The sequence below is a fragment of the Schistocerca piceifrons genome, chromosome 6 (assembly GCF_021461385.2).
Source record: "Schistocerca piceifrons isolate TAMUIC-IGC-003096 chromosome 6, iqSchPice1.1, whole genome shotgun sequence".
In the NCBI taxonomy this organism is placed as follows: domain Eukaryota; kingdom Metazoa; phylum Arthropoda; class Insecta; order Orthoptera; family Acrididae; genus Schistocerca; species Schistocerca piceifrons.
In genome coordinates this window covers 444,177,519-444,195,594 of record NC_060143.1, presented here as the reverse complement: position 1 = coordinate 444,195,594, position 18,076 = coordinate 444,177,519, and positions in this window count along the sequence as shown.

Here is an 18,076-nt window from a genome sequence, read left to right as displayed (position 1 = left end):
ATCGGTATTGCAATAGTCAACTGTCGAAGCTGCGTTGGTAAAGTACCAGAACTTCAAGCGCTGATAGCACCGAAACTGAAATCGTTATAGGTACAGAAAGCTGGCTTAAGCCAGAGATAAATTCTGCCGAAATTTTTACAAAGGTACAGACCGTGTTTAGAAAGGATAGATTGCATGCAACCAGTGGTGGAGTGTTCGTCGCTGTTAGTAGTAGTTTATCCTGTAGTGAAGTAGAAGTGGATAGTTCCTGTGAATTATTATGGGTGGAGGTTACACTCAACAACCGAGCTAGGTTAATAATTGGCTCCTTTTACCGACCTCCCGACACAGCAGCATTAGTGGCAGAACAACTGAGAGAAAATTAGGAATACATTTCACATAAATTTTCTCAGCATGTTATAGTCTTAGGTGGAGATTTCAATTTACCAGATATAGACTGGGATACTCAGATGTTTAGGACGGGTGGTAGGGACAGAGCATCGAGTGACATTATACTGAGTGCACTATCCGAAAATTACCTCGAGCAATTAAACAGAGAACCGACTCGTGGAGATAACATCTTGGACCTACTGATAACAAACAGACCCGAACTTTTCGACTCTGTATGTGCAGAACAGGGAATCAGTGATCGTAGGGCCGTTGCAGCATCCCTGAATATGGAAGTTAATAGGAATATAAAAAAGGGAGGAAGGTTTACCTGTTTAGCAAGAGTAATAGAAAGCAGATTTCAGACTACCTAACAGATCAAAACGAAAATTTCTGTTCCCACACTGACAATGTTGAGTGTTTATGCAAAAAGTTCAAGGCAATCGTAAAATGCGTTTTAGACAGGTACGTGCCGAGTAAAACTGTGAGGGACGGGAAAAACCCACCGTGGTACAACAACAAAGTTAGGAAACTACTGCGAAAGCAAAGAGAGCTTCACTCCAAGTTTAAACGCAGCCTAAACCTCTCAGACAAACAGAAGCTAAACGATGTCAAAGTTAGCGTAAGGAGGGTTATGCGTGAAGCGTTCAGTGAGTTCGAAAGTAAAATTCTATGTACCGACTTGACAGAAAATCCTAGGAAGTTCTGGTCTTACGTTACATCAGTATGTGGCTCGAAACAGCGTATCCAGACACTCCGGGATGATGATGGCATTGAAACAGAGGATGACACGCGTAAAACTGAAATACTAAACACCTTTTTCCAAAGCTGTTTCACAGAGGAAGACCGCACCGCAGTTCCTTCTCTAAATCCTCGCACAAACGAAAAAATGGCTGACATCGAAATAAGTGTCCAAGGAATAGAAAAGCAACTGGAATCACTCAATAGAGCAAAATCCACTGGACCTGACAGGATACCAATTCGATTCTACACAGAGTGCGCGAAAGAACTTGCACCCCTTCTAACAGCCGTGTACCGCAAGTCTCTAGAGGAACGGAGGGTTCCAAATGATTGGAAAAGAGCACAGGTAGTCCCAAACTTCAAGAAGGGTCGTCGAGCAGATGCGCAAAACTATAGACCTATATCTCTGACGTCGATCTGTTGTAGAATTTTAGAACATGTTTTTTGCTCGAGTATCATGTCGTTTTTGGAAACTCAGAATCTACTATGTAGGAATCAACATGGATTCCGGAAACAGCGATCGTGTGAGACCCAACTCGCTTTATTTGTTCATGAGACCCAGAAAATATTAGATACAGGCTCCCAGGTAGATGCTATTTTTCTTGACTTTCGGAAGGCGTTCGATACAGTTCCGCACTGTCGCCTGATAAACAAAGTAAGAGCCTACGGAATATCAGACCAGCTGTGTGGCTGGATTGAAGAGTTTTTAGCAAACAGAACACAGCATGTTGTTATCAATGGAGAGACGTCTACAGACGTTAAAGTAACCTCTGGCGTGCCACAGGGGAGTGTTATGGGACCATTGCTTTTCACAATATATATAAATGACCTAGTAGATAGTGTCGGAAGTTCCATGCGGCTTTTCGCGGATGATGCTGTAGTATACAGAGAAGTTGCAGCATTAGAAAATTGTAGCGAAATGCAGGAAGATCTGCAGCGGATAGGCACTTGGTGCAGGGAGTGGCAACTGTCCCTTAACATAGACAAATGTAATGTATTGCGAATACATAGAAAGAAGGATCCTTTATTGTATGATTATATGATAGCGGAAAAAACACTGGTAGCAGTTACTTCTGTAAAATATCTGGGAGTGTGCGTGCGGAGCGATTTGAAGTGGAATGATCATATAAAATTAATTGTTGGTAAGGCGGGTACCAGGTTGAGGTTCATTGGAAGAGCGCTTGGAAAATGTGGTCCATCAACAAAGGAGGTGGCTTACAAAACACTCGTTCGACCTATACTTGAGTATTGCTCATCAGTGTGGGATCCGTACCGGATTGGTTTGACGGAGGAGATAGAGAAGATCCAAAGAAGAGCGGCGCGTATCGTCACAGGATTATTTTTGTAACCGTGTTAGCGTTACGGAGATGTTTAATAAACTCAAGTGGCAGACTGCAAGAGAGGCGCTCTGCATCGCGGTGTAGATTGCTCGCCAGGTTTTGAGAGGGTGCGTTTCTGGATGAGGTATCGAATATATTCCTTCCTCCTACTTATACCTCCCGAGGACATCACGAATGTAAAATTAGAGAGATTAGAGCGCGCACGGAGGCTTTCAGACAGTCGTTCTTCCCGCGAACCATAGGCGACTGGAACAGGAAAGGGAGGTAATGACAGTGGCACGTAGAGTGCCCTCCGCCACACACCGTTGGGTGGCTTGCGGAGTATAAATGTAGATGTAGATGTAGTGTTTGAACGTAGGTTGCAAAGGCAATCTAGCAGTCATTATAATTAGAACTTAAAGGTACTAACTTTCACATCGTTAGCGAGAGGCTTTGGCACACACACACACACACACACACACACACACACACACACACAGTTTCCAGTCACTAACTTAAAGTAAAACCACGTTAGTTGCAGTATCTCCATGCTGAATACGTTACTTCACTGCTCATGTCAACAGCGCTTTGACAACATGGTAATAAATGCGAAAGGATTACTTTCGGATAATATTTTTAACATTGCATGTTTTGGTAGTTGAGGCTACTCTTTAATATAGATTTTACACCGGAGACGTCACTTTTGTGATGTGACAGGAAGTCATCAACATAGGCAAGCGCTGATGCGAGCATTTACATTGTTAATACCTGCTAGATTTTTATTGTGGCTCTCTGACGAATGGTGTTTCCTGGAGTTGAGAGCAGGCAGGCAATTTGGTCATTTAACAATGAATCTTGCACTGGACGATCTTGGAAGCCGTGTGCAGCTGTTACAGGATGGAACAACTCGAAACACGTACTGGGGACAGAATGCTCTGGCAGGGATAGGGATGCAAGAGAAATATAGATCAGCCAGCCAAGGCCTTTTGGCAGTTTGTAAATACCATTTGTGAACAGATATGGCAGACATAAAAATTCGCAAGTTTCCACTTTCAACATGGTCCAGATGCTCTTGAGGAAGCTGTCAGGTGGTGTCAAGCCTGTGCCCACTGTTGGGAAGCCTCCGGTTATCGCTACAATTTAGAATGGAACGCAACATTTATGGCGGCTCTGAAATGGTATACGTTGGTATGCAAAGGCATTTGCCTTAGCTTATTCGAGACCCCTGGTCCGACAGGCTGTAACTTTTTACCTGTCCAGATAGTGATATCTGTGATGAATGAGTTCTTCTCTTTGGGGCTAAATGGGAACCCAAAACATGCTGTCCAAAGTGCCCATGGGAAAGAAAGACAGGAGCACGAGGTCTTCTCCTCTCGGTACAGATATTTACGTACCAGAGATTGGTTGCTTCAACAGAAAATAGATGATTACTATTAACTTTGATTGGGATTGAGCGACGGGTAGAGCAGACGAGTCAGAGGCGAGATGTGGAGCTCGTGGAGTCTTGTGATTGGAACAAAACCCTTGTGGTGGTGGTTGCGTGAGTGCTATTTTAGAGTTTACAGAGGTTTGATGTATGTGAAGAGCGGAGAAACTTCGTCTTCTGTTTCAGGCTCTGGTCTGGAGAGGATTCTGGCATTAACTCTTCTCATGAGTGCATTGCAATTGGGACACTCGTTCTGAGCTATATTTTGCACTAGCATTGGTCTTGACTGTGGCTACTATGGTGAGGACGAAGCTGTACCGACAGTTTAGACCTCAATAGCCTCGGACAATTTGCTCTGGTAAGGGCAATCTTAATATGAGAAATGGCGAAACATGGTTCTAACATTCTGCGTGGATTCTGTTTGTTCTAAATCGTGTCTCCCTACCACTTTCACGTAACGACGCTCTGAGCGTGTTTGTTAGGGAATTGACTAGTTTGAACCTGGGACCTGTTGCCGGTAAGGAGACGCCAGACCACACATGACATGTAGAGTTCAGACTAGCGATGATATAATCAAATCCTTAATGATTTCAACGTCAGCTCTGCTGCACTCTCTGTAAAAGAATCTTAATACTAACTAAATTTAGTGGAAGGGGTTCAAGGCTTTCCTATTTGTAGTTAGCTGGTAAAATAACGTCGAAAAAGCAATTACGTTTACCATTGGAATTTTTATTCTACTCGCAAAACATAAATTGCACTATTGACAAAAGGAAATATTTTAATACAGGATAAAAAAACCAACTGTGTTTAACAAAAATGTGGACGAATATTCCCTGAATGGGTTTCCAAGTTATACAATAGATCGAAGGATGACCTATGCCATATCACATCTATAATCTCGATTTAAGTTAAGTTTCATAAAAGATAAAACTATCAAAATGGTCTACAGAGACTCTCAATTATTTTTAATTACTTATTTAACTTGTTGTAAAGTACAGTGGCTGATGTGGCTTCTCAATTATTATATAACAGGAAAATCATCGCGTTTCAGATTTTTACTTCACGTAGCAAATGTGAATACCATGAGCTTTAATTGATGATCGACACTAGTATTACGCAAAACGGGGATGTAACAGATGAGACTTCTGCAGTTCTGAGTGAAACCTTACGCGCTCAAAGATTCGGCATCGCGTGCGTTCATTACCTTGTCGTTGGTTACACAGCGGTAGAAGACGGCGGGCGACGCAGCTCCATACAGCTCGCCGTCTCGGAAGCAACCCTTTCTAATTTATCCTTACTACAATTTTCCGAAGTTGGTTTAAATAAACTATCTGGCTGTATTTTCATCTGACCAATCAGGGTCTCAATGTTAACCTTAAGCTCCGTCTACAAAAATTCTGTCTATCCACTGAGAAACGTTATACTTTTCGTGGTGGGCCAATGTATTTAACGTTTGCAACGTAACAAAGACGCGAAAAAGTCTCACGCTAAAAGTTACAGCTGGTGTGGCCCTTTTAGTGTTATCGTAAGATCTATACTGTTCTTATGGAGGGCTCTATCTTTTAACATGGGCTGGGGGTGGTCCTGGTGGTTGGCTGGCGACGTGGGTGTCCGTCCCTTATCGTAGAGCCTTCTAGCTTAACAGGGTTCTGCTCTCGGCTTCTGTTCTCGTTTCTTCCCTCAGAACTGCGTCTGTCTCACGGTGGGAACGTATGACATGCATTTAGGCATTCTTGTGTTAGTCTGTGGCATTCCATTAGCTAACTCGTTACTCGTATTACTTCGGTTAATTTAATGTCACGATTTATTCGGAGCTATGTGACATACTGCTGGATTTGCTTATCATGTCAGGGTTTTCATGGAAGGTGTTGGATTTGCCTGACACCTTACATGGTCTCCTGATTCAGACTCCAGTCTGGAGAGGGAGCCAGTGCTGAGGACATAGCTGTGCTGACAGTTTAAACCTCAGTCATTCGAACAATTTGCTGTGCTGAGGGCAATCTTATTCAAGACAGGTCCACCACCTTAACGTTTGATCGCCTTGCCTGCACTACCGTATAACTGAGTCACATTGGTCCATGGTATGACAGGCGAGCGGAAGTGTCACACGCTGGCATCTGCTGAGATTGCAGGGTTCCATTATAGAGTAATTGCGATCCATCTAACAGATCTCCAGCAGTGACTTTGCATATTTTGTGCCTGCGATAACGAATTAAAAGCGCCGTCCAATGCTACTCTGCATACACTTGCACCATGATCGTCATCTGACATAGTGCTACACGTCGAGAAAGGGGTACAGCACTGCTGCTCCAACTTGTTAGGACAAACAGAATCACAGTCTCGTCACTTGTTCTCGACTTAACAATGCAGTAAAACTTCTGAGTAGAATAAATCCATCGATATCTTTTCGGCATTAGATAAATTCAGTTGTGTTACCTCTGTTTTGAGCCTGAGTAAGTAGTTTAATGAGATAAACGTTAGTCTTCGCTAACCAATCACCACCCATCGGAGTGTCAGCAATTCGTTGAATCTATTTGTGTTGCCAACAGTTCATGATTTATTTGCCATCATGGCAGGGCCACAATTTCATTAAATTTTTTCAGCATTCAAGTTCATTTAAATTCTGATAAATGTGATAACTTCTAATGCAGGCTGAAAACAATAACCGCTGTCAAAGGACAAAATCAATATAACAGATGCATGGATCAGGTAGACAAGTGTTAGGCTTACTAGTTATAGTAACTGCTGTCAAGGCATGAACTCATAGTCGCATCTAGCCCTTCAAGTTGTACCGCAAAACCAGTGCAGTCTTGATAGTAACCTGCAAGAATTGTAAGTGCCTGCATTCTGTGCATCGACGTTAAATATTCTACACTCATTAACTGTGTATCAAGTGTTAATGAACCGATTTAAATACACTTCATCATTTTGTTAGTTCAGAACATTAGGCTGTTTTGCATAGCAGGCGAATAGATATCACGCCCTAGGTTACTTAATTTTCGTTTTACTTTAACTATATGTTGATAGGAGAATGCTTATTATCATAAGTGTCTACCTTCGTTTCTATTCGTATGGGGCATCCAAAACCGCTGAGAATTTCCAAGTGCGGACAAGCAGTATTGTAAGAAGGAAAAAAAAATCGGTCACTTAAGTTCTTATTGAGCGCACATTTACCCGGGGCACGCTATGCAAACAAATTTTGACCGGCACGTATGTAGCCAACACGGCTGACCCGAATGTTACACAGGCCCAAGCTGTGCGTTCGCTGACGTAGTTTCGGGGGCCACTGTGTCGTTTGTCCCGTGCTTAAGAATATATTAAGCTCTGCTCTTTCTTAACAGGTTCCGTGCGGATCCAGACTTGATTTCCTCGCTTTGCAACTTCCATCTGGTACGTGCATTCATATATTTACACCATTTCACTTCATGTTGTTGATTCTTCTAGACGTTTCTGATACAGTACACTTTTAAAATTTATTACATTTTATTATTTTAAACAGTTTTGAACTTCTCGAGCCCTGTTTTACCGACAGAGATTCCTTAATGCTGCGTATAAGCCCAAACATTTCTCAGGACATCTGTTTAAGGAGAGTTTTAGCAATCAGCGAGGTTTTATTGGCTCTGAGCACTATGCGACTTAACTTCTGAGGTCATCAGTCCCCTAGAACTTAGAACTAATTAAACCTAACTAACCTAAGGACATCACACACATCCATGCCCGAGGCAGGATTCGAACCTGCGACCGTAGCGGTCGCTCGGTTCCAGACTGTAGCGCCTAGAACCGCACGGCCACTCCGGCGAGGTTTTATTTTCCTGCTAAATTTGACGGATACTGTGAAGATGTAGCTCAAGGAAGACTATATAAATACTGATTTATTTTATTATTTTTTGTTCAGTATGTTTAGCCACAAACGTCAATATGTTGAAAAATTACATAAGTGCGAACCTTTCAAGCTATCTGTATGCATCTTTGCCAGTTTTTACTACATAAAATGGACAATCTAATTCTGTGGTTTGACGAATAAGAGACGCTGGCTCTTGATGTGGCGGCACTGCTAGTGGGTTGATTTGTCGTGCGTAGACAAGTACAAGAATTTCCTTTGTGGAACTCCTCAGCGTCAACTTCAGAAAACCATCTATTAATTTTGAGGGAACTGTGAATTGTGCGCTGCTGTTTTATGCGTGGATGAAACAAGATAGTTTCCTCGTGTGCAGTGAACGGAAATCAGTGGTTCACTGGTGAAACAGAATGTGCACGGTATCAGATTTTAACAGTTCGAGGGCTGTACCATGAAGTGAGTCAATAACACTTAAACTTTGTCGCATCACTTACTGTACTAAAACAGTTTCGCGGATGGCACAGAGTAAGAGACTGTACGAATATAGACGAATAAGGACCGTAAATATGTCAGCGCAGCGTTTTCAAATTGCACTAGCTCTAGAACTGCAACCCCGCGAAGTAAAGCTCATGACGGATATTGTTAGTATTGTCTCTTGCTGTAAATAGCGGTTTTGAGACATTATACTGGGACTGCGTGTGCTTTCCGATACCTAACGCGTATAGAGACCTATTTTGAACGGAGAATCGTGATATGACAGCACGGCGCGTCGTCATTGTCACACTGTCTAGGAATTCTGCAACAAGGTTGAGGTGCACGAATGTGGATATTTTTCAAACAGTCTGCTAAATATGATCAGGCTCTAAATTACAAACGTCCTACACCGTTCTCTATATAAGTTAAATTATGCATAAATGTAATGTTTGCTGCAGTTCTCTCCCTGCAATATTTCAGTTAATTATTAAAATAGTAGTCATTTGCCATATTCCATGGATTCACGTAAAAAATAAATTACTTTATTAAGAGACCAAGTTTTCAAACCGTCGGTATGTGGCGTGCTCACATTGATCAGCACTTTGCGGTTATAAAGGGGTGATGAATGTGAGCACTTGTAATCGGCGCAGTAATGTGTTTGTACATAGCTCTTGTCTTAACATTTACAAGCCGACTTCAAATGTAGCTCACGGTAACAACATGGACATATATTGCAGAGCATGAGAAGGTTACCTAGATGAAAAATTATTTTAGCGATGTAGCCACTTGAAAATTTATTCGACGTTCATGATACTAAATGAGTTGCAAATTCGAGTGAACAATAACAGTGTGGAGTTGTATCAGTAAAAGTATCAACTGAAATTCGATTTCACTTACAAATTATCGTCCTACTGTGCCATGTAACCTGTTTACCGACGCGTCAATGCACTGTCAACCAAGCCGATGCACTTGCTGTGTGGCACGTACACCGTCTGTTACAGCTCAGGTGGGGATATACATTTCTGCAGCCACCGCGCGAGATACGAAACAGACACATTTTATCACTTGAAAAAAAAAATACTTTCAGTTTATCGTAACAGCTAAAGTTTTGATGTAGTATTTCTTTCGATATATCGATAGGCTTGATTTAGACACGCTCCAAGACCGTAGATGCTATCTTGTAGTAGACGCCATTTCATCCTGATCTAAATCGTAGCAAGCTGGTTGATTCTGCTGCAAAGCGGTAGAGCTACAGTTGTAAAAATACTTTCCAGGGATGTTAAAAAAGTTATTACCTGAAATAATGTAAGTGTGTCAAAGGATTCAGGTGGGAGTGGTATTTGACTGGAGGCCATGTATGCTAGGGCTTCTCAACAAATGCTTTGCTATATTAACAACAGTTTACAATGCTAGAGCGATTACAGAAATAAGCAAGGCAAAGTCTGGCACTTGATCTTGAAATCAGTTAACTTCATCAGACACGTCAGTTTAAAAAAATTGGAGCTCTATGAGCGTACGCTAGTATTTAATCTAAGATCTGTGCCTACAAGTCATTCATAACTGGTGATATAATCACGGAGCTTATCTCCGTAACACAATTAGGGACACCATGGTTTCACTGTGCCTTTCGCTTTTAATTAGAATTATAATACAATCAGGGTACACAAAGGTCTCTATGTGCCTTTTCAATTCAAGCATCACTATGTAAGCATTGATGTACCAATACTGGCGCATCATAGACCTACTGTATTTTGACAGTTCAAATCTTTATCACGCGCTAACGGCAAAACACATGCTGTTGTGGGAACAGTGAATGGCACAAGTCATTTGTGTATCCTGTTGTAGAAATGTTGAAACGAAAACTTTCTGGCACTACACCGCACTGGCAACCAAATGCCGTTTCCTCTAAATGAATGGAGGAAACACTGTATGCTGCCACAACTAAATAGTATCTGCAGGACAGCCAGAGACACTCCACGATGAAAGTGGCATTCCCACCGTTTCGCTGCTTGCACTGTTTGCTCCAACTCCACGGCAGATTCTGCGTCTCCAGGTGTCAGATACCATAGCTTTCCTTCCTCATCCACAAGTCAATAAAATACAATTACAGCACGAAATAGTAGGAGGGTAGGAAATTAATAATTTTTATTACAACGTCATACGATTCTCACAGCCAAAAATGAAGTCATTCCAGAGACATAGGTGGAAACACTGACGTGGGCTAACACAGGACAGAGGGAAAACAAGGGATCTGAGGATAGTCAGCAATTTCCGAACGGTGAGGATGCAGAAGGACAAATTCCCCACAATCACAGGGCACATATGAGAGGCGCGGATTTTAGGACTAGACAGAATTCTTGCAGCAGGTGACTCATGATTTTCAAAGATCTAATTAGCACAATTTATTAGCGATCGGAGTAACTACTACACAGAAAGCTAATTGTAAACATCGGTTTAAATCGTTCAAATAGCTCTAAGCCCTATGGGACTTAACATCTGAGTCCCCTAGACTTAGAACTACTTAAACCTAACTAACCTAAGGACAACACACACATCCATGCCCGAGGCAGGGTTCGAACCTGCGACCGTAGCAGCAGCGCGGTTCCGGCTGAAGCGCCTACAACCGCTCGGTCAAAGAAGCCGGCTTTAAACGTTGGGAAAACCCAAGGAGGAACTTGGGACGGACTACAGAAGTCAGTGTCTGAATATATGGGGTTGTGCGCTAAAAGATGAAGCGAACATTAGCAGCATGTTAAGTACAAACTTGAAAGCAGCACCCCAACTGAAAATAAAGAACACGTACTCGGCACACCAACGAACTGACTTAGAACTCACTCTGAATTATTAAATATGCGTTTTTAAAGAAATGGGGTGGCGCACTACTTTTCCCTTCCTGTAGTCGACCCAACGGTCCACCTGCACTTCGCAAGCTTCGGTCAATCTGGCGGGTCGCTCTGTACCTCTAGGGAGCCTCTGGACCGCGTTCAGATTCCTCCCCTTCACCTACTCGGTACGTTACAAAGTTCCTGGATTTAACGTTAAGAAACTCCAATTTCGCTAACAACAGCGTTCAGCTAAAAGCTAAACGTCACAGCCATTCTTATTACCGCCAGCAACAATAGTGTTTTACCTCACGTGGCCCCACCTTAAGTCCTTTTGTCAACGGAGTTTGCTGTAGTAGCAGTCCAACCTGGGTTAACCCATTTATGGAGTTCTCAGAAGCAAGTGTCAAGCTTGCAGCCTTTGCTAAGACCTGTCATTTCCTGGCCATCCTCTACTGTGATGCCTTACGACAGTGTCTAGAAGGTGGATGGAGTTACCAGTTAATTTTCTGAAATGAAACTTCACCCCTGGGACGGCTGCCCAGAGTCTCTGCAATTTGCAAGAATCTAGTGTTAGTATTCAGCTCCGGTAATCTAAACGTTACACTTTTGCCTGCTTTTTGCAGTGTGTTTTTGATTTCCTATCTTGGAGTGCCCTTCTTGGCTCTCAACAGCCTTAAGCGTAACAACGTACAAGTCATTATGTCGGCCAGATATGACGTCCCCACTAAGGGAAAAATTTGTTCACAATTATTTGCCTATAAATTTGTAATCTAGCTTCTTTTGTAGTCTAAACATCTTAGTTCTAGAAATGAAATTGTAGATATTCTTAGTCAATGACTAGTTCCATTTACATTAAGCACTTTTTAAAGTTCGTATTTCATTTTGCATTACCACACATGTAAACATTAACATAAAACTCAGTTTAATTTTTCACTGCATTTATATATATGCTCCTAGAAGTATTGTTGTAAAATGTTGGTTCATTTTTCGTGAAGACATACATTACATAGAACATAAGTTTGGCTTGTTAACTTATTCCTATTTTACATAACAGATCAAATACACATCAAACATTAAATCTTTTTCTCTCTTTCTTTTATGTTACATGTACACGTCCATATTTATTCATATATTTTTCTTCACACCACTTAAACATATAAACACACCAGATTAAATATCATCATTACAATATTAAATCTGAAAGAGAACACTCAGTCATACAAAATTCTTGTTTACATTTCACAACAGTAATTTCTTAAGTACTAACGGATTTTCGGATTGCCTTGTACTACATCTACGTCTATGTCTACATAGATACTCCGAAAACGACCGTACGCTGCGTGGCAGAGGGTACCCTCTACCCCTATTAGTCGTTTTCTTTCCTCTTCCATGTGCAAATAGAGAAAGGGGAAAACGACCGTCTAGATGCCTCCGTAATGAACCTTAATTTTCGTATCTTATCTTCGTGGTCCTTACGCGTGATGGATGTTGGCGGCGGTAGAATCGTTCGGCAGTCAGCTTCAAATGCCGTTTCCCTAAATTTTCTCAATAATGTTTCTCAGTAAGAACGTCGCCTTCCTTCTGGGGATTCCCATTTGAGTTCCCGAAGCATCTCCGTAACACACACGTGCTGTTCGAACCTACCGTTAATAAATCTAGCAGCCCACATCTGAACTGCTTCCTTCACCACCACCTGGTACGCTTCCCAAACAATGGATCAGTACTCAAGCATAGGTCACATCAGCATCCGATATGCGGTCTTCTCTATCATAAGATTCTCCGATAAACCGAAGCGACCATTCGCCTCCCCTACCACAGTTCTCACATGCAAGTTCCGTCTCATGTCGCTTTGTAACTTTACGCCCAGGTATTTAAACGACGTCACTATGTCCAAAAGGTCACTAGTAATACTGTATCCGAACATTGCAGGCTTCCTGCCCAACTGCAATAACTTACGTCTTTCTGCTATTCATTACACCAACTGGAACTTTTTTCTATGTCGTATCTTCCTGCACTCATTCAACACTTTACAGAGTGGCCATGTGGTTTGAGTCGCCATGTCACGGACTGCGCATCCCCTTCCTCCGGAGGTTTGAGTCCTCCCTCGTGCATGCGTGTGTGTGTCGTTCTTAGCACAAGTTAGTTTATGTAGTGTGTATGTCTAGAGACCGATGACCTCAGCAGTTTGCTCCCTTAGGTATTCACACACATTAGAAGATTTTCTTCAACACCTAACCGTACACCAAAAATCATCTGCAAACAACCTCAGATTGCCGCCCACCCGGTCCGCCAAATAATTTATGTATGCAGAGAACAACAGCGACGTTTTCACACTTCCCTGCGGCACTTCTGACGATTCCCTTTTCTCTGATGAACACTCGCCGTCGAGGACAAGATCTGCGTTCTATTATTTAATAAGTCTCCGACCCACTCACATATCTGTAAATTTATTCCATATGCTCGCGTCTGCAGGGTGTCACGGTGTCAAATGCCTTCCGGAAATCTAGAAATATGGAGTCTACCTGTTGCTCTTCATCCATTGTTCGCAGTATATCATGTGAGATAACGTGAAGCTGAGTTTCGCACAAGATATGCGTTCTAAAACCATGCTGTTTCGTGGACATAAGGTTCTCGGTCTCCAGAGAATTTATTATATTTGAACTGAGAATGTGTTCAAGGATTCTGCACCAGACAGTAGTTAGGGATATTGGTCTGTAGTTTTGCGCGTCCGTTCTTATGTACTGTAGTCACCTGCGCTTTCATCCAGTCGCTTGGGACTTCGGGCTGGGCAAGAGATTCAGGACAAAAGCAAGCTAGGTAAGCTTTCGTTTTATTATCTTCGACTGCTACACCAAACTGGTCAACAACTTTCTGAATGTAAGTCTCAGGCCAGCTTAGCGATTTTAAATAATATCAGAATTCTCTCAGGTTCCCTGCCAGATCTTTTGCTAAGATGTGACGGTGGTAGAGGCTGTACGCTTCGCGCATAGATCTTTTCACTCTCGCACGAATCCCTGTTAACGTTTTCTTTTCGTCATTTGTGAGCTCCCTTTTGAACAGAGAGTGAAACAGCTTCTACTTCCTCAGCATCCTGCCAATTTCATTATTAGGCCGTGGTGGGTCTTTCAAATCCTTTCTGCACTTACAAGCCACATAACCCTCCTGATCAGGATTTACAGTCTGCTTAAACTTTGTTCATCTTACTGGAACTAAGTGATGCCAGTTCGCTGCTTAGATGCTAATAACTGCTTATCTGATATGTCTACTTGAATAATTTACTAACTTTCGTAATCATAGTTACTGTAACGATATATGATCAGTAATCCCCGTTCGATAAGGTCTGGCCCCTCCACCCTCCCCCCGGGAACGTCTCACACCAGACGAGTGTAACCATAATGTTTGCGTGGCAGAGTATTGATGGTGTACGTCTACGTGGAGATACTGTTTGCTCAGCAATCGCCGACATGGTGTAACTGAGGCGGAACAAGGGGAACCAACCAGATCGAAAACCGCCGTAAAAACTATCCACAGACTGGCCGGCACACCGGACATCGACACTAATTCGCCGGGCGGATCCGTGCCGGGGACCGGTAGGCTTTCTTGCCTGGACAGCAGTGCGTTAAACCCCACGGCTAACCGGGCGGGTTATAGGAGGCATACTATTCACCTGAAGTCCCTAACAACGTTTCATTAATTTCACCCACAAAATCGAAGACACCTCTTTTCCTATGTGCATCTAGTCTGGCTAATCGTTAAATTAGACCTTGCTAATTGTGGATCTTTTTACATATCATTCTAAGGATTACTCCACAGGGGTACATTCTTCATCATTTATTCTCAAACCTGATAATTTCTGTTTAAAATATCCTACCGATAATTCTTTCCCATCAGTTTTTCCCTGAAGTCCCCCCAGCATAATATAACAGACGATTTTCTACGTCAAACTGTAGATTTCTACCTTGTCAATAGTGTCATAAAATGTGCCCGTCGATGAATGAAACTTCTCTATGCTAAAACCTTGGCATTGTCCAGGTGTCTACAATGCGGCAATAAACTTCACTACGTGCAACACTTCCTCAGTTTCCTCATTTGAAACTGAAGAAAAAGTTCTGTTTCTGTAGAACTTCGTTAATCTGTTGGCAAGTAAAGTAAAAAATTTGTTTCTTTTTAAACAAATGATCACATTTGGGTTCTTCGCCGTTACTACATTGTATGGGACACGCCACAGGGTGTCTAGCTTACGGCTTCTGTCCCTTCTAACGCTTTCATTGTACAATAAGGCTCTATGATCTGTATTAAAATCTTTCGCATGCTGTCTATCTCATAATATTCTTTATTTTTTTTACACGGTTTGTTATCACCTCTGGCTCAATTATGAATTTTTCTCGCTTTGTCTTTTAATTTGAGTACTTTGTAAGTAACACCTTCAGGATCTCTTTGCAATTTACCTGGTATGTTGCATGTTCCACCGAAAAATAATCATGTAGTGTATAATTCGTATATCCGTGGGGCGAGGTGTTGCACACGAACACCGCGAATGGAAGGCATTTTTCGCAATGTGATTGAGCCCTATTGAGATAGTGTCTCAGCAATTCTGTTATAGTTCGGAGTGATTTTTCTAACGCTCCGTTCGATTGGGGATGGAAACAGGACGCCTGTAACATATTAGTCATTAACAGTCTGCAGCATTTTCTTTAGTGTGTCACTTAAAAAATTGCCACCCTTGTCACTGAGTGCTAATGAGGGTATCGAAATATCATAATTAATCTTTCCACCAGGACACGAGTTACTGTATATCCGTCCTGTTTTTCTATCGGTCCTGCTACAATGAACTTTGTGTTATACGAGTATCCTGGAATGTCAGTATACATCAATTATTTGTGTCACCGCCAGTAGACTGACGATATGAGTATCACACCTATCAAGCACTACTTATAGTGCTGGTGTTACAGCCAACGGAATTTTTCTCTTATTTTGTGTTATTTTGTTCTTTTTGAGTACTATCGCGTTTTCTGATATAGTCCTCAATATCCTTTTTGATGCCGGACCACGTTCAGTATTTCCTAATTCGATCGTAAGTTCTTACGATCTCATGCTCATCACCTATGGGTGCGTCATCTCATTCCCGCAAAATTTCCGTCTTTCCTTCGTCGGTTATCTCATGCTGTCCGTTTCCCTCAACTACTGGCATTTCCTCACTTTCATTTGTCCCTGTTTCGGTATCAGCTGGCTGTATTTCCCTCATCCTCGACAATACATTTGCTACACAACTGTTGTTGTCTATTTTGTATGCAGTTTCATAATCATATTCCTCTAATTTCAATATGAAATTCATTAAGCGTGAGGATGGATTGCTAATATTTCAAAGCCACTGCAAATGGTAAACTTGTGACCAAAAAGATATGGTCTGAATAGTCTGACCACCCGAACTACGGCCAATAAATCAATTGTTCGGTAATGTCGCTCTGCATTGTGTTCTGGATGCATATGCAACTTGAAGGTCTTTATCTACTTCCCCTTGGCTAAGAATTGGACCAACAGCATCCTGGCTCGCGTCAGTGATTATCATAAATGAAATGGTAGGAGCGGGAGGGGAATGGTAAGGTGCCAAGCTACCTCAGAAAAATACATTCAAAACCTACTCCTTGTTAGTCTCTTCAAAACTTCAAACACTTGAAAACAGATGGTTAGTTCACAAAATTTTAAACATACTCTGAAACCAGCACTAAAGAACATTACTAATTTTATAGACTTGATTGCTGACAGTAAATTAACAATCACAATAAGAAATTTGTACCAAGAATTCCAAGAATTTTCAACAATGACCTTTCCTCTTTAAAACATAATTACAACTCAATTTCCCAAACAGCAGACCTGAGAAATCACTCACCGCAATCAAATAAAGTACAGATACAGTCCTTGGAAATCCATTGACCACAAAGCGATAAAGAACAGCACATAACTTGTGTGTTTTTTTTTGGGGGGGGGGGGGATTATGAGCCTTAATATTGATATTATTGTTACAATGGTAGGTTCTTCGGTGCACTTACTAGCTTTTCTCTTAGCGATAATCCACTCTTTTCCCTTCTGGCTAGAATAACTTACGATATCTGTAACGTAACTCTTTTAGCACCAGGCCGAGACAAGAAGTCACAGCGATTAATTAACATGTGTAATAACAGATGTAGCACTCAGCACATATACACTCACAAACTCTCTCTCTCTCTCTCTCTCTCTCTCTCTCTCTCTCTCTCACACACACACACACACACACACACACAGACACATGCACACACAAGGAATCTGCATTAAAAAGAATTTATAAGTGTTAGAATGATCCCTTGGTATCAAACTACACAAATCCATTTCATTTTAACCTATAATTTAGTCTTCTGTGAATTAAGCCAACTGAAGATTGCTCCCGCGCATACCAAATTAACAAATCAACAATTTGAATGACTGCAAGACACTTCAAGTAAAAAGGAACTATTTGACCAATGCAAACACGAACATTTGACTTTGTGAAACAATTCGGGTTCAACAGCAGTGCACTAAGTTTAAGCCAGTTACTCGTATTCGAGATGCACTCCGTAAGTAAACGGCTAGTTCACAAACACCTTCTCGATTTACGAGAAACAACAATATCAGCCCACTTGAACGCTCTACAATTATAAACGTTCATTGGTCATCCACACAGCTAATCTATAAGTAATAGTTAAGTAAAAGAAACTCCCTTCAAAGCAAAAAATATCTGGAGTGCGGTAAAACAACAAGAGCACATCATAGTTCTTTAAATAAGCACACCGTACTAAATTACAGACACCTGAAGTTAAGAATTTTCTTATCGGGCGAAAGAAACTTGAACAGTATAATGTCGGCAAATTACTAATATCAAATCACGTAGACCAACCAGCTGTTTCATAACATACACTTTCAGTAGTGCAATCCGCTGTATAGTATATAACAGCGTAACTGCACTCTTACTTCTACCGTCACCAGGCTGTGGGGTACGCTAATGCTTTAAACAGCGTTTTAGCCACCAAACCAGCCAAACTAACAAACAGTCACCGCTGTTTGTGAACACCAG